At 31.8% G+C, this 14,416-nt stretch overlaps 1 long non-coding RNA gene across 1 annotated transcript in view; it reads left to right on the top strand.

Moving 5' to 3' along the window:
* The window catches only part of LOC110461000, a 35,898-nt gene that overhangs the window by 19,367 nt on the left and 2,115 nt on the right, over positions 1-14,416 (top strand). The gene's annotated exons all lie outside the window — the stretch shown is intronic.

A 14,416-nucleotide genomic window follows, 5' to 3' on the forward strand; every position in this document is an offset into this window, starting at 1 on the left:
GATGATGACCTCAAGCGAGGGTATCCGACGATGCTGACCAGGAAGAGTTTCCGTTTTTATTTCGGAGGTCCCGGGTTCGAATCCCAGTCCGGCCCCGGTATAAGGTCCCTCTCCGGATAGTACGTATTGTCTAGTCGGAAGATCACCTGTTTATATCGACGGATTTTCACTCTTACTTGTCCTTTGGCTGTTTTGAAAGGAGAATTAACGTCTCTAGATGATATCCCAAAAGATTGTATATCATCAGCATTTTTAGTCAATAACCCAGTCTTGTGTACCACTACAATGCCTATAATTAATAACCTGGTGTCCTCGTGTAACCCAACATCTTGTTATTACTCAGAATATTACATATTAGTTAGTGTTCTAAGGATAGACGAAGCGCGTGCATTCATTATTTTCAAACATACCAACGCGCTTCCGAAATCCTCCTCCGCAAATATAAACAAACATGTGAGCCGCGTGATTGATTGAAATAAACATCTGCAATAAATCACATTGGACAATAAACCATTCTTGTGCTTGCATTTTCAAAGAACCATGCACTCAAAATGCTGTTCCAAAAGCCTCCCTGTTGGGCAAGTATAAACATGTGACCCATGTGTGACTTGTTTTGGCGAATTTACATTGTCGAGTAAAGAAACACGCGTGTATTTACGTATCTAAACGTTTACACATCCACGTTAAATTACACAAGATAGGAACATCAGCTGCATGCGCGTGCAAAGAACAGCATATTATAATTTACATTTCAGTGTAGGTCATTTTGCCTTGAAGGCATTGACATAATAAACACAATAGGACGTTGGACTTTGTTTTCCTGTTGTACATTTGTATAATAGATATAATCAACATATGCGTGTATTTTATGCTGTGAATGTATATTACTTGTGATTCGAAAGTGTTAGAAAAATAATTAACTCAAGCAAAAAGACGATTTTTTCCCTTGCCTTTCTTCATCCTTATCATATATTCCACCGCAATACACGCACATATATCGATTATTCTAAAAGAGAATTACAATGTACTAAGATTTTTATCCCGATCCTGAACCACACAGTTGGGTATAGACGCAGTACCACAAATATTGACTTGTGACTTATATCATTTATTTGCCAATGTCGCTTCTACATGTATACAATATTTTATCTTTGAAATGCGCTAATTGTTTGCCTATTGAAATAAAACATGCATCTCTTTTTCAAAACCAACAGCTGCACTCAAAAATATTGTTCTATCTGCTTACACAAGACTGGCGGAGTTCCCTCCCGTTGAATGTAAACTGCGGTCGCCGCGCCAGAAGACCGGCTGCCAGCCCCTAAAGTTTTTGTGAAGAATTTCTCAACTACATATTACTACTAGCTTATCTCTCCCTAGTTTAGAGCTTAGAATCAGAAAACCAAGTGATAGAAAGAAAAATAAATCTAAATAATTCAATACTCTAGAGACGAGGGCCAGTCTATCACACCAGGTTCGCGAGCGTTTAGTATTATATGTATCCAAGCTTAGAACGGGATGTCTTCTCTTTCTCCTTAATTTGTCGTTTCAACTCCTGCTAACGTGGAAATCGTGTGATCCAATTTGTTTCTTCAAATAAATAACGGCGCTGGCATTGATAACATTGTTTGCATCGTGCGACCTGTTCATATTAGGAAATAGGCCGATTTTAAGCAATGCCTTCATTCGAGTGTATTTAAGTGCATTCGAGAACTTTTATCATCGAACGTATCAAAAGCGTACCTATATCACAATTACCGATTGTTCACATTTTTACATTGTATAGGTGAGAGGTACATGTTCGTGACGTTGGAAATGAACATGTATTCATGGAATGTATTCATGGAAACATGTATTCATTGATACCAGGAAGTAGTGTTTATGTAATTTCAAGTAGGTGAAGTTGTTTGGGTAGAAATCCAGTTTCCCCAATAGGACATATCTGTTATGTACTGTGTACAGACCTCCTAATTGCACACATATATTTTGGAATCACTTTCGTCTTTCTCTGGAAACAGTCCTGAATGAAATTCCTATCTATCTATCGATCGATCTATCTAGATATTCTGCAAAAACACCTCTTTCGAGTATTATGTGCAAACTCCTTTTGTTGTAGTCGTAGGGGATATAAATGTTGACCTCCTCACTGTTGACAATAACCATGCTCTTTTAGACATTATAAATGTTTGCCACCTGACTAACGTTATCGACAGACCGACTAGAATTGGACGCACGTGCAACACACTACTTGACCCTGTTCTTCTATCAGACACGTGTAATTTTACGATATCGGACGTAATTGACATAGACCGTGACATTTCGGACCACCAAGCAACATCTGTAGAACTGACTGTAGGGACAAATATTGTAAGAAATTATAAGAGGAAAAGTATTTGTTATATAGACGCAGATTACGAACGGTTTAACAATTTACTTTTATCAATTGACTGGACTGAACTTTTTTTAAGAATCTATTCTCCGGACGATATGTGTGACATTTTTACATCTAGATATTTAGAATTAGCTGACGAATGTATTCCTTCCAAATTTGTTACAATTAGACCTAATGACAAACCTTGGTTTAACTCTGACCTGAGACATGAAATAAGAAAAAGAAACAGACTTCTTCAAAAATATAAATCCAATCGCACTCCAAATAATTTAAACAACTTTAGGAAACAGCGAAATGGTGTAAACAATCTGAAAAAAGGACATAAGAATTATTTTATGAGGAAATAAACGGCCTTTTAGACAATTACAGTGATACAAATCCTAGAAACTTTTGAAAACTTGTCCGAAGGTTAATAAAATCATCCGACACATCTAATAGTATAATACCGCCGTTAAGGAGTGCGACTGGAAATATAGAAACGGATGACGACATTAAGACTAATGTACTAAACGATTACTTTGTTTCTATTTCTACTTTAGACGATAATAACATTGACGTACCTGTTATAGAATCTAGAACAGACTCGACCATTTCAGACATACCGTTAAATATTAATGACATTATCGATATTCTAAAGACATTAAAAATCGGTAAAGCTGTAGGAAAGGATACTATTAGTCATACCATGCTAAAGAATACCTCTAATTCAGTTGCTTATCCTCTTTCATTGATCTTTCGCTCATCTTTGGAAACTGGATCTTTTCCCAAACAATAGAAACATGCTGTAGTTATGCCGTTTTTTAAAAAAGGAGATAAACAAGACCCTTCAAATTATAGACCTATTGCACTACTAAGTACTATTGGTAAAGTTTTCGAAAGATTAGTCGCTAAATATTTACATAACTACCTTTTAGATAATTCTCTCATATATCAGTCAGGTTTTAAACCAGGTCATTCTACTGTACACCAGCTTATAGAAATATATCATATTATGTGCGACAATCTTGAAAAAACCCAGCCAACTTGTCTATTTTTTGTGATATTTCTAAGGCGTTTGATCGAGTGTGGCATAGGGGACTGAAAGTGAAACTAGCTATCTATGGAATATCGGGAAAGTTATTGGACTGGTTAATTAATTATGTTACTAATAGATCTCAACAAGTTTGTATTGGAAATAGTAGATCTTCTGTTAAGAGAACAAATGCAGGAGTACCTCAGGGTTCGGTTCTTGACCTATTGCTGTTTAAAATATATATTAATGACATAACAGATAATATAGAAAGTCTATCAAAACTTTTTGCTGATGACACCTCTCTTTTGCATTCGGATAAATCACCACAAGTAATTGAACAAAAAAATATATAATGATCTCGTAAATACCCAATTATGGGCAGATAAGTGGCTTGTTAAATTTAATCCTGCAAAAACAAAGGCTTTACTTATTTCTAATATTGAACTTGATCATCTCATTGAAATTAACTTTAATAATGTAAGTATTGAATTTATTGAAAATCATAAGCATCTGGGAGTATTCATCAATGCTAACTGTAAATGGACCTATCACATTGATAATATATGTAAAAAAGTAGTTAAACAATTAAGTGTCCTCCGTAAACACTGAATAAAATATATAGAACATTTATACTTCCTATTCTAGAATATCGTTGTGAACTTTGGGATGGTTTTCTATTACTGATTCAGACAAATTAAAAAAGCTACAACGTGAAGCTGGACGTATTGTCACTGGTTTACCGTCGTTTACTACATGTAGTAGGCAATCTATATATAATGAAACTGGATGGGATTCTCTAGCCCATCGGAGATCCCGTCGAAAACTTCAATTATTTTTTAAAATCCGCAATAATATAGCTCCTAACTATCTCAACACTCTACCCCCTTCCCTTGTCTATAACTCTCACTATAATCTTCGAAACGTTGAAAACTACAACCTACCTAACAACAGACTTGAATTATCTAACGTATCCTTTTTTCCTTCTACTGTTAGACTGTGGAACCAGTTACCTACTAGTATACGACGAAGCGCCACGACTTGCCTCTTGTACCAAATCCCTTTTTTATGGTGATAGAAAAAATAATATTTTGCATACAAAATTAAGAAACCGTTCTAGTACTTTGAAAAGTGACCTGTTTCGTGTTATAACCTTATTGATTACCAACGTTGTATATGTGGCTAGACACACAACATTTCTTTTTTACCTGTGATAAATATAACGAACAAAGAATTAAGCTTTATCGTGAACTGAATGAATACATGCCTCTTAATTTAAATCTTTTTTATTTAAGGATTAGCTTGAATATATTTTTCATGTTATGGAGATGTAACACAAAAAACGGAGTGTACTCTAAATAAACCGCGAAGCGGTTAATGCTGAGAGTACACTCCGGTTTTTTGTGTTATAGCTCCATACCGTAAAAAGTATATTCAAGTTAATCCTTATAATTTAATCTACTATACACAATCCCTATGGAAATCCACTTTTAATGATGGACTCTTTTCTCTTAGAAATTATTGCGCTGCTGTATCAGCCAATCAAAAGCGACGTTACACACGGCGACGTCATTTGTTTACGTTATGGGCTGATATTATAAATTTTTAAGCCAATGAAAATGCTTGTTACAAGCAAGATTAAAATATTTGGAGATACATCTCTTTCGGAACAGGAAAACATAACGATATTCATGCATACTCAAATTAGTAAAATTGTATGTAAATAAACCATGTGCTTGGTCTTTCTCTGTGTAGGCTAACTTGTAAAAACGGAAATACCAGAAAGCACGAAACGCTCTGTCTCTCTCTCATAATTTCAATTTATAAATTAAAGCATTTAAAAATGAAATAGTGTATATATGTGCTGTATATATGCTTGTAATTTGCTTGGAAAGGGCTTAATATAAGTTTGATAACTTGTGCCCAATCTATTGACTTGGCAATAAAATATGTTTAAACTAAACAACACATCTCAGTGAAAGCCTGTTAAAGCTATATATGACAGAGCGATTCGGCGAAGACCGAGAACAGTTTATTTGCCCTTGTCAAAGTCGAGAAAGAAGTGCTCAATAAATCTTTTAATGTGAAAGGAGAGTGGAAGGAGATGTTGAACTCGTGATATGCAACGACATACTTCTCGGTGACGTGTTATTATTCATCCGTTTATAAGCAATATATACTTCTTCTGCATGTTAAGGTACATGGCTTTGAAAAAGGGAAATAATTTGAAAGTCTCGCAGATCGTGCTCTGAGTTTCAGAAGATTACGAGTCAAAAGAACGACAGAAGTCGATGGAATATGTGGAACTATTGCAAGGCAGAACAATATGAAACCCTTAGGAAAATAGTTTGATTAACCGGACAAACATTTTCCAGATAAATGACAACATCGTGGTAAATGACTATATCTTGCTGCAGGTGATCGAAAAAGAAATGTAAAGGTCTTTTTGTTGATGTTGTTTTGATCACGGTTTTGATAGTTATATTAAGATAAATCTATCGGAGTTATCTCCCTTTGAACGTCAGATTTGCCTCGTTAATGTCAACAATGCTAACGTTGTAGTACATTGTTCTAGTCCTTATAACAACATCCTCATATATCCCACATCCTTATAACAACATCCTCATATATCTCACATCCTTATAACAATATCCTCATATATCTCACATCCTTATAACAATATCATCATATATCTCACATCCTTATAACAATATCATCATATATCTCACATCCTTATAACAATGTCATCATATATCTCACATCCTTATAACAACATCCTCATCTATCTCACATCCTTATAACAACATCCCCATATATCTCACATCCTTATAACAATATCATCATATATCTCACATCCTTATAACAACATCCTCATCTATCTCACATCCTTACAACAACATCCTCATATATCTCGAATCCTTATAACAACATCCTCATATATCTTAACTCCTTATAACAACATCCTCATTTATCTCACATCCTTATAACAATATCCTCATATATCTCACATCCTTATAACAACATCCCCATATATTTCGCAAACTTATAACAATATCCTCATATATTTCACATCCTTATAACAATATCATAATATATTTCGAATCCTTATAACATCATCCTCATATATCTCAAATCATTATAACAATATCCTCATATATCTCAACTCTTTATAACAACATCCCCATATATTTCTCAACCTTATAACAATATCCTCATATATCTCAACTCTTTATAACAACATCCCCATATATCTCGCATCCTTATAACAATATCATCATACATCTCACATCCTCCTTATAACAACATCCTCATTTATCACACATCCTTATAACAATATCCTCATATATCTCAAATCCTTATAACAATATCCTCATATATCTCACATCCTTATAACAATATCCCCATATATTTCGCATCCTTATAACAACATCCCCATATATTTCGCAACCTTATAACAATATCCTCATATATCTCAACTCCTTATAACAACATCCTCATATATCTCAAATCCTTATAACAATATCCTCATATATCTCACATCCTTATAACAATATCATAATATATCTCGAATCCTTATAAAAACATCCTCATTTATCTCGAATCCTTATAACAACATCCTCATATATCTCGAATCCTTATAACAAAATCCTCATATATCTCGCATCCTTATAACAATATAATCATATATCTCACATCCTTATAACAACATCCTCATTTATCTCGAATCCTTATAACAACATCCTCATATATCTCAAATCGTTATAACAACATCCTCATATATCTCAATTCCTTATAACAATATCCCCATATATATCAAATCCTTATAACAATATCCCCATACATCTCAAATCCTTATAACAATATCCCCATATATCTAAAATCCTTATAACAATATCCCCATATATCTTACATCCTTATAACAACATCCTCATCTATCTCAACTCTTTATAACAATATCCTCATATATCTCAAATCCTTATAACAACATCCCCATATATCTCGCATCCTTATAACAATATCCTCATATATCTCAACTCCTTATAACAACATCCTCATATATCTCAAATCCTTATAACAATATCCTCATATATCTCAAATCCTTATAACAACATCCCCATATATCTCGCATCCTTATAACAATATCCTCATATATCTCAACTCCTTATAACAACATCCTCATATATCTCAAATCCTTATAACAATATCCTCATATATCTCAAATCCTTATAACAACATCCCCATATATCTCGCATCCTTATAACAATATCCTCATATATCTCAACTCCTTATAACAACATCCTCATATATCTCAAATCCTTATAACAATATCCTCATATATCTCAAATCCTTATAACAACATCCCCATATATCTCGCATCCTTATAACAATATCCTCATATATCTCAACTCCTTATAACAATATCCTCATATATCTCAACTCCTTATAACAACATCCTCATATATCTCAAATCCTTATAACAATATCCTCATATATCTCAAATCCTTATAACAACATCCTCATATATCTCGCATCCTTATAACAATATCCTCATATATCTCAACTCCTTATAACAATATCCTCATATATCTTAACTCCTTATAAAAACATCATCATATATCTCGAATCCTTATAAAAACATCCTCATTTATCTCGAATCCTTATAAAAACATCCTCATACATCTCGCATCCTTATAACAATATAATCATATATCTCACATCCTTATAACAACATCCTCATTTATCTCGAATCCTTATAACAACATCCTCATATATCTCAAATCGTTATAACAACACCCTCATATATCTCAATTCCTTGTAACAATATCCCTATATATATCAAATCCTTATTACAACATCCTCATCTATCTCAACCCCTTTATAACAATATTCTCATCTTTCTCAAATCCTTATAACAATATCCTCATATATCTCAACTCCTTATAACAATATCCTCATATATCTCAACTCCATATAACAACATCCTCATATATCTCAAATCCTTATAAAAACATCCTCATATATCTCAAATCCTTATAACAATATCCTCATATATCTCGAATCCTTATAACAACATCCTCATATATCTCAAATCCTTATAACAATATCCTCATATATCTCGAATCCTTTTAACAACATCACCATATATCTCAAATCCTTATAACAACATCCCCATATATCTCGCATCCTTATAACAATATCCTCATATATCTCACATCCTTATAAAAATATCCTCATATATCTCAACTCCTTATAACAATATCCTCATATATCTCAAATCCTTATAACAATATCCTCATATATCTCAAATCCCTATAACAATATCCTTATATATCTCAACTCTTTTTAACAACATCCTCATATATCTCATATCCTTATAACAATATCCTTATATATCTCAAATCCTTATAACAATATCCTCATATATCTCGCATCCTTATAACAATATCCACATATATCTCACATCCTTATAAATACATCTTCATATATCTTACATCCTTATAACAACATCCTCATATATCTCAAATCCTTTTAACAATATCCTCATGTATCTCGCATCCTTATAACATCATCCCCATATATCTCAAATCCCTATAACAACATCCTCATTTATCTCAACTCCTTATAACAACATCCTCATATATCTCAAATCCTTATACATGTAACAATATCCTCATATATCTCAACTCCTTATAACAATATCCTCATTTATCTCAAATCCTTATAACAATATCCTCATATATCTCGAATCCTTATAACAACATCCTCATATATCTCGAATCCTTATAACAACATCCCCATATATCTCAAATCCTTATAACAACATCCTCATATATCTCAAATCCTAATAACAATATCCTCATCTATCTCACATCCTTATAACAATATCCTCATATATCTCACATCCTTATAACAATATCATCATATATCTCAAATCCTTATAACAATATCCTCATATATCTCAAATCCTTATAACAATATCCTCATATATCTCAAATCCCTATAACAATATCCTTATATATCTCAACTCTTTTTAACAACATCCTCATATATCTCATATCCTTATAACAATATCCTTATATATCTCAAATCCTTATAACAATATCCTCATATATCTCGCATACTTATAAATACATCTTCATATATCTTACATCCTTATAACAACATCCTCATATATCTCAAATCCTTTTAACAATATCCTCATGTATCTCGCATCCTTATAACATCATCCCCATATATCTCAAATCCCTATAACAACATCCTCATTTATCTCAACTCCTTATAACAACATCCTCATATATCTCAAATCCTTATAAAAATATCCCCATATATCTCACATCCTTATAACAATATCATCATATATCTCAAATCCTTATAACAACATCCTCATATATCTCAAATCCTTATAACAATATCCTCATATATCTCAAATCCCTATAACAATATCCTTATATATCTCAACTCTTTTTAACAACATCCTCATATATCTCATATCCTTATAACAATATCCTTATATATCTCAAATCCTTATAACAATATCCTCATATATCTCGCATCCTTATAACAATATCCACATATATCTCACATCCTTATAAATACATCTTCATATATCTTACATCCTTATAACAACATCCTCATATATCTCAAATCCTTTTAACAATATCCTCATGTATCTCGCATCCTTATAACATCATCCCCATATATCTCAAATCCCTATAACAACATCCTCATTTATCTCAACTCCTTATAACAACATCCTCATATATCTCAAATCCTTATACATGTAACAATATCCTCATATATCTCAACTCCTTATAACAATATCCTCATTTATCTCAAATCCTTATAACAATATCCTCATATATCTCGAATCCTTATAACAACATCCTCATATATCTCGAATCCTTATAACAACATCCCCATATATCTCAAATCCTTATAACAACATCCTCATATATCTCAAATCCTAATAACAATATCCTCATCTATCTCACATCCTTATAACAATATCCTCATATATCTCACATCCTTATAACAATATCATCATATATCTCACATCCTTATAACAATATCATCATATATCTCGAATCCTTATAACAACATCCTAATATCTCAAATCCTTATAACAATATCCTCATATATCTCAACTCTTTATAACAACATCCCCATATATCGCGCATCCTTATAACAATATCCTCATATATCTCACATCCTTATAACAATATCCTCATATATCTCAACTCCTTATAACAACATCCCCATATATCTCAACTCCTTATAACAACATCCTCATCTATCTAACATCCTTATAACAATATCATCATATATCTCACATCCTTATAACAATATCATCATATATTTCGAATCCTTATAACAACATCCTCATATATCTCAAATCCTTAAAACAATATCCTCATGTATCTCAAATCCTTATAACAATATCCCCATATATCTAAAATCCTTATAACAATATCCCCATATATCTTACATCCTTTTAACAACATCCTCATCCCTCTCAACTCTTTATAACAATATCCCCATATATCTCAAATCCTTATAACAACATCCTTAGTATCTCAAATCCTTATAACAACATCCCCATATATCTCGCTTCCCTATAACAATATCCTCATATATCTCAACTCCTTATAACAACATCCTCATTTATCTCAAATCCTTATATCAATATCCTCATATATCTCACATCCTTATAACAATATCATCATATATCTCGAATCCTTATAATAACATCCTCATTTATCTCGAATCCGTATAACAACATCTTCATATATCTCGAATCCTTATAACAACATCCTCATATATCTCGAATCCTTATAACAACACCCTCATTTATCTCGAATCCTTATAACAACTTCCAAATTTATAAATCATTATAACAATATCCTCATATATCTCAAATCCTTATAACAACATCCGCATATATCTCAAATCCTTATAACAACATCCGCATATATCTCAAATCCTTATAACAACATCCGCATATATCTCAAATCCTTATAACAACAATCTAAAATATCTCGAATCCTTATAACAACATCCCCATATATCTCAAATCCTTATAACAGCATCCTCATATATCTCAAATCCTAATAAAAATATCCTCATCTATCTCACATCCTTATAACAATATCCTCATATATCTCATATCCTTATGAAAATATCCTCATATATCTCAACTCCTTATAACAATATCCTCATATATCTCACATCCTTATAACAATATCATCATTTATCTCGAATCCTTATAATAACATCCTCATTTATCTCGAATCCGTATAACTACATCTTCATATATCTCGAATCCTTATAACAACATCCCCATATATCTCGCTTCCCTATAACAATATCCTCATATATCTCAACTCCATATAACAACATCCTCATATATCTCAAATCCTTATAAAAACATCCTCATATATCTCAAATCCTTATACATGTAACAATATCCTCATATATCTCAACTCCTTATATCAACATCCTCATATATCTCAACTCCTTATAACAATATCCTCAATAACAACATCTTCATATATCTCGAATCCTTATAACTACATCCTCATATATCTCGAATTCTTATAACAACATCCCCATATATCTCAAATCATTATAACAACATCCTCATATATCTCGAATTCTTATAACAACATCCCCATATATCTCAAATCCTTATAACAACATCCCCATATATCTCAAATCCTTACAACAACATCCTCATATATCTCAAATCCTTATACATGTAACAATATCCTCATATATCTCAACTCCTTATAACAATATCCTCAATAACAACATCTTCATATATCTCGAATCCTTATAACTACATCCTCATATATCTCGCATCCTTATAACAATATAATCATATATCTCACATCCTTATAACAACAGCCTCATTTATCTCGAATCCTTATAACAACATCCTAATATATCTCGCATCCTTATAACAACATCCTCAAATATCTCGAATCCTTATAACAACATCCTCACTTATCTCGAATCCTTATAACAACTACCAAATTTATCTCGCATCCTTATAACAATATAATCATATATCTCACATCCTTATAACAACATCCTCATTTATCTCAAATCCTTATATCAATATCCTCATATATCTCACATCCTTATAACAATATCATCATTTATCTCGAATCCTTATAATAACATCCTCATTTATCTCGAATCCGTATAACAACATCTTCATATATCGCGAATCCTTATAACAACATCCTCATATATATCTCAAATCGTTATAACAACATCCTCATATATCTCAAATCCTTATAACAATATCCCTATATATATCAAATCCTTATAACAATATCTCCATATATCTCAAATCTTTATAACAATATCCCCATATATCTAAAATCTTTATAAAAATATCCCCATATATCTCAAATCCTTATAACAATATCCCCATATATCTTACATCCTTATGACAACATCCTCATCTATCTCAACCCTTTATAACAATATTCTCATCTTTCTCAAATCCTTATAACAATATCCTCATATATCTCAACTCCTTATAACAATATCCTCATATATCTCAACTCCATATAACATCATCCTCATATATCTAAAATCCTTATAACAACATCCTCATATATCTCAAATCCTTATAAAAACATCCTCATGTATCTCAAATCCTTTTAACAACATCCTCAGTATCTCAAATCCTTATAACAACATCCTCATATATCTCAAATCCTTATAACAATATCCTCATATATCTCGAATCCTTATAACAACATCCTCATATATCTCAAATCCTTATAACAATATCCTCATATATCTCGAATCCTTTTAACAACATCACCATATATCTCAAATCCTTATAACAACATCCCCATATATCTCGCATCCTTATAACAATATCCTCATATATCTCACATCCTTATAAAAATATCCTCATATATCTCAACTCCTTATAACAATATCCTCATATATCTCAAATCCTTATAACAATATCCTCATATATCTCAAATCCCTATAACAATATCCTTATATATCTCAACTCTTTTTAACAACATCCTCATATATCTCATATCCTTATAACAATATCCTTATATATCTCAAATCCTTATAACAATATCCTCATATATCTCGCATCCTTATAACAATATCCACATATATCTCACATCCTTATAAATACATCTTCATATATCTTACATCCTTATAACAACATCCTCATATATCTCAAATCCTTTTAACAATATCCTCATGTATCTCGCATCCTTATAACATCATCCCCATATATCTCAAATCCCTATAACAACATCCTCATTTATCTCAACTCCTTATAACAACATCCTCATATATCTCAAATCCTTATACATGTAACAATATCCTCATATATCTCAACTCCTTATAACAATATCCTCATTTATCTCAAATCCTTATAACAATATCCTCATATATCTCGAATCCTTATAACAACATCCTCATATATCTCGAATCCTTATAACAACATCCCCATATATCTCAAATCCTTATAACAACATCCTCATATATCTCAAATCCTTATAACAATATCCTCATATATCTCGAATCCTTTTAACAACATCACCATATATCTCAAATCCTTATAACAACATCCCCATATATCTCGCATCCTTATAACAATATCCTCATATATCTCATATCCTTATGAAAATATCCTCATATATCTCAAATCCTTATAAAAATATCCTCATATATCTCAAATCCTTATAACAATATCCTCATATATCTCAAATCCTTATAACAATATCCTCATATATCTCAAATCCCTATAACAATATCCTTATATATCTCAAATCCTTATAACAATATCCTAATATCTCTCGCATACTTATAACAATATCCACATATATCTCACATCCTTATAAATACATCTTCATATATCTTACATCCTTATAACAACATCCTCATATATCTCAAATCCTTATAACAATAAACTCATATATCTCAAATCCTTTTAACAATATCCTCATGTATCTCGCATCCTTATAACATCA

Source organism: Mizuhopecten yessoensis, unplaced genomic scaffold (genome assembly GCF_002113885.1).
Source record: "Mizuhopecten yessoensis strain PY_sf001 unplaced genomic scaffold, ASM211388v2 scaffold10531, whole genome shotgun sequence".
In the NCBI taxonomy this organism is placed as follows: domain Eukaryota; kingdom Metazoa; phylum Mollusca; class Bivalvia; order Pectinida; family Pectinidae; genus Mizuhopecten; species Mizuhopecten yessoensis.